Genomic DNA, 5,283 nt, shown 5'->3' with positions numbered 1-5,283 from the left:
AGAGAGAGAGAGAGAGAGAGAGAGAGAGAGAGAGAGAGAGAGAGAGAAAGAAAGGGGAGAAAAAAGAAGATATTTTTTGTGCCAAAGTTTTAAAGCTGGCTACACAGATCATTCGCACATATTGTACTTCGATCTTGATATGACAATACATCGGCTAATAATTTACGAATAATTTATCATTTCTTGTAAAGTTAAAAAAAATCTTTAATTTAACATATTAAGATATACAATATACTTCAAAAAAAGATTTTCATTCTGATATAATAAAGTGATTTAATTCTGATGAAAATTTTTATCAGATTCCAAAAATTAATACATATATCAATATTAAGCTTTCCAGTTTCTTATTTTATCTTTTATCACCTCTTACGTGTATGCATCACGCATGTATATACAATGCTATACAAAAAAGACTGTAATAATAAACATGGACCAAGTTACTTAATACCTATCTCGACGACAGATTACGAATTTCTGCGATTACTTCTACTAAAGTAGAAATGTCTGCAAACTGATAATAAATGAAAACCATACGATTAAATAATGACTATTGTTTCGTAAAATGAGACAAACAGTGCACGCGTGATCTGGTTCATCGTGGGCTTCAAATAATCCTATTATTATTTTATTATTTATCATCATACTATTTATCGGTACTATATTATACGTACAGAATACATCACGGACATTAATATTGATTACATTTATCTTGCATTATACAATAGTAACTATTTATTTCTGTGTATAGATTATCTAAATCACGACATGGATATTTGGACATTAAACTAAAAATTTCTTAATCTAATGACTGAAACGCAGAAGTTTTAATTTTACTGTGCTAATAATAAGGTAAAAAAAAAATTTGTTAACATTGAGCAACAATTATTCGCTACGTAAGGCATTTTTCAGCACCACCTAACTAGAGATTTATCGCAAAATCAAATTCCACTATGTAAGAAATGCTTAGTTAAAACATAGACTCTGTCACAACAAAAAATAATAAAATTTTCCTGCTTGAAATGAATTTTATAAAGAGCAAATAACGTATTAAAATTACCTGTTTGTGAAGGGTATCTTTGTTCGGAAACTTTATCACTCCAAGTGCGAGTGGACTCATGCTGCTCCACCACAGTGAGTTGCTTTTTCAGGAGGTATTCGATGATGTATCCCATTGTCACATCTTCTGGCGACCTTCTTTCTGTCGCCGATAGTGATGAACTTATCGCCACTGAAACAAACGCAAACACGTCTAGGAGCTATATTACAAATAAAACACGTGATCACGTGAAAGCGCGATAATCGGACGTTGAAGCCTAACCGAAAGTAAAATATAAACATGACTAAGCACACACACATTGACGCGGGAACGGGCGTTTGATTTTTTTTTGTTTGCATAAATGGTCATCTAGAGTAATTTTTAATATTTAATATCATTATAATATTCAATATTTAAATATAGAATGCCTATTAGCATCAAAATTAAATCAATTATCAATTTAAATTAAGGAAAAAAAGTTTACTGTTCCAACAGAAACTGTGTTTTAAGCGATAAAGCGACAATCTGACAAATAATCGGCGCGTAAAAAAATTGTTATTTTACAAAATGGTGCGATGTTTTGACCGCATCTAAATACTCCCGCGGTGTACCGGTTGTTGCACCGACATGCAGGTCAGCATGACGGGTTGCTCATTCGTGCAGGCGCGCATGGTCATTCACAGCTACATTGGCTTCGGCACATTATAATCACTCACATATAATGCGCCAAAACCTATGCAACTATGAACGACCATGCGCGTCTGCACGAATGAGCAACTGACTCGTATGTCGCTGCAATACCCACACGGTTTGACTTGGGACAAAATACAAAAGATTTTCATTAGCTACATGCCAAAAACTAGAAAAATATGTAGGATTTTTGCGATACCTTAAAAACTTTTTTTGCAATTAACATATTTTTACACAAAAAATTTTAGGGAAAAAATGACTTTTTTCAAATGTTTACCATTTTTGCAAAACTCAATATTTTTAAAAAATCCTATGTACTTTTCTAGTTTTTGGCGTGCAGTTAATAAAAATCTTTTGTATTTTGTCTCAGGTCAAACCGTGTGGCAGAATTCATCGCAAGAGCATCTATTTAAAGCAGAGGCTCGGCACCGATGTGGCCAAGACACCGCCATTTTATAAAATAAAAAAAATTTTAATATTTTTTTTACATTTTAAGATTTATAATAATAAAGCTCTTATAATAGGTTTTTGATTGAATAAATTATTTCCCTGAAATAAATTGCCAAAGTGAGGTATTATTTTGAGATCTCAGAGGTGGTGTTCCCTTTTAAATCTATTCACTTTTCTAATTTTTACTTTGTTTCGAGATACATAATCGACCCTCAGTAAAAATGTAAAAATATAAAATCGGATCCAATATCGAAGAAACTTTTATTACTGTTTAACAAAAAAGTCTAATATAAATAAAAATTAAAAATATACATATTTTTTATGGATCCCATCATAGCAGCGTTTGGCATGCAATTTGATTCGAATTTCAATGATCACAAAATAGACTTAAAAACGTATGTTTTTGGGGTCACTCTTTATACACCTTAATAAAAGTAATATTTCTCATTTCGGATCTGAAACTCCGTTATTATTACGACACCACCACCATTCAATTTTCCAGTTGTTTGCTCTCAACGGTTGAAGATATATCACGATTATATTCAAATAAAAAATATTTCTTTTTTCAAGATCTATTCAACGATACGATATATGGAACACATACTATGCAACAAAAAGTTAAGACAGCAGAGCGGTGGTCATGGAATCCAGTAAGGAGTAATAACTCACCTGCCGAAGCAACTATATAGTCCTGAAAATGGCGCTGAAGCGTAGAGCCTATATTCTGCTGCCAGCGGCGACTGGAAGTACTGGAACAGCCGTGCGTATTGCCGTTGTACGTCTACGTGCCGCCATGAAGCCCTGACAAGTAGGAGAGTCGCGGCGGTGTGCGCAGAAGGGTCTGGGCGCGAGTCTACCTAGAGCCCCGCTATCGATCTTTCCCGGGAGTAATGGGAATTTCAGTTGCCATGGCGTTTCCCCATATGCCTGAGAACAATCACCGAGGGTGGAGGGGGGGATTAGTGAGTATAGGGATGCACCCCGATGAAGAGAGAAACAGCGGAATGGAACAGTAATGAAAAAGAGATATGGTGGGAGGCTAGCCAATCAGAGTAATTCTGTTTCAATTCCGTTCCGCTGTTTCTTTCTCCATCGACGGGACACACCCTAAATCTCACATACCCCTGTTACCACGGGATAAGGGAATTCATGCAAGGTTTTCCACCCTCCCTCTTCTTTAACAAAAAAAGGGTATGGATTCTCAATCAATAAAAAAAATATTATATGTAACATAAACTTCGTTTTTTTCGACACTGGGGTGTAAAAAATCACCCTTGGGAATCGATCACGCATCTTGAAAAAAAGTGAAAATTACAAAAGTGAACAGATTTACTAGATTTCGACATGAAATCATAGATACTCTAATGAATTTCCTCACTTTTGTTTTTGGGCTACCGCCTCTCTCCCGCAAGCAGGGATGGGTAGGGGTGAACCTCATTTCGTTTAGAGAGTTGAAAACCCGAACCGTATAATGATAGACCTCATTTCGCCCTGTAAGTAGAGATGGGATGGGGCAAAGTGGACCTAGCTTTGCGTGGAAAATATAATGCTATCCAGAAAATCATTTACGCAAAGTGAGGTCCATTTTTGCCCTATCCCATCTCTGCTTATAGGGCGAAACAAGGTCTATCATTATACGTTTCAGGTTTTCAACTTTTTACGCGAACTGAGATCTACCCCCACTCACCATTGCCTGCGGGAAAGAGATAGCCCCTTTCCCGCCTACATATGTACTATCTATATCTTAAGAACATATATATAACTGGAAGATGATTTGTCTCATTTTCATGACGATATCTTAAAAAATACAAGCGACTCTCAAATTTGTCAACAGTTTTGGATTCAGGGGGCAAGAATACATAAAATTTACCTTCTCTCAATTGATTTCTCGTATAGACCCTAATTGTGGAGTTTTACCAAATATAAAATCCGGATCCAGTATTAAAAAAACTTTTGTTACTTTTTAACAAAAAAGTCAAATATAAAAAAAAAATAAAAAATTTTATATTTTTTTGTCCCATTATAGCATCGTTTGGAATACAATTTGATTCAAATTTCAAGAGCCACAAAATAGGCTAAAAACCGTATGTTTCTGGAGTGACTCATTCTAAAGCTTAATAAAAGTAATATTTCTCGTTTCGTATATAAAACTCCGTTATTATTACGACACCGTCATCACCATTCAATTTTCCAGTTGTTTCTTCTCAACGGTTGGAGATATCGCGATTATGTTTAAATACAATAAAAAATGTTTCTTTTTTCAAGATCTATCCAACGATACGATATATGGGACATTATGCAACAAAGGGTGAAAACTGCAGCAGGGCGGTAGCCATGGAATCCGGTAAGAGTATGTTGTTAAAAAGTAAGTTGTTAAACTTACCTGCCGAAGCAACTAGTCCTGAATACGTCGCTGAAGCGTAGAGCCTATACTCTGCTGTCAGCGGCAAGTAGAACGACCGTACGCTTTGCTGTTGTACGCCTATGTGCCGCCACGAAGCCCTGACAAGTAGGAGAGTCACGGGCGCAAAAGGGTCTAAGCGCGAGCCAGCTGCCTGGAGCCGCTATCGATCTTTCCCGGGAATAATAGAAATGTCAGATGCCATGGCGAAACCCCATATGCCTGAGAAAGACCACCGAAGGGTGGGGGAGAGATTAGTGAGTATAAGGATGCATCCCGAGGGAGAGAGAAATAGGGGAACGGAACAGTATAATTGAAAAGAGATATGGTGGGAGGCTAACCAATCAAAGTAATTCCATTTCAGTTCCGTTCCGCTGTTTCTTTCTCCATCGAAACTCTAAATCTCACCCCTGTCCTGTCACCACAAAACAGGGGAACTTATGCAAAGTCCACTCCTCCCTTTCTTAACAAAAAAAGCGTATGAATTCTCAATCAATAAAAAAAATTATTGTAATATAAACTTCGTTTTCTCGACACTGGGATGTAAAAATCACCCTTGAAAATCGATCATGTATCTTAAAATAAGGTGAAAATTACAAAAGTGAACAGATTTACCAGATTTTGATATGAAATACTTCTATAAATACTATTCATAGATACTCTATTCTAATGAATTTCTTCACTTTTGTAATTTTTATCTCTTTGA

The 5,283-nt window shown here is 35.9% G+C and overlaps 1 long non-coding RNA gene across 1 annotated transcript; it reads right to left on the bottom strand.

The window, feature by feature from the left end:
* Nucleotides 1-1,051: 1,051 nt before the first annotated feature.
* LOC112452291 lies at nt 1,052-4,693 on the bottom strand. Its single transcript, XR_003040485.1, has 3 exons — nt 4,560-4,693; nt 2,846-3,103; nt 1,052-1,228 (listed from the first exon to the last, which is right to left on the bottom strand). It is a non-coding gene; the product is annotated as an uncharacterized LOC112452291 (long non-coding RNA).
* Nucleotides 4,694-5,283: the final 590 nt, after the last annotated feature.

Source organism: Temnothorax curvispinosus, unplaced genomic scaffold (assembly GCF_003070985.1).
Source record: "Temnothorax curvispinosus isolate PA1 unplaced genomic scaffold, ASM307098v1 QBEX01003198.1, whole genome shotgun sequence".
NCBI classification, from domain to species: Eukaryota; Metazoa; Arthropoda; class Insecta; order Hymenoptera; family Formicidae; genus Temnothorax; species Temnothorax curvispinosus.
This window is presented reverse-complemented; position numbering and strand designations above follow the sequence as displayed.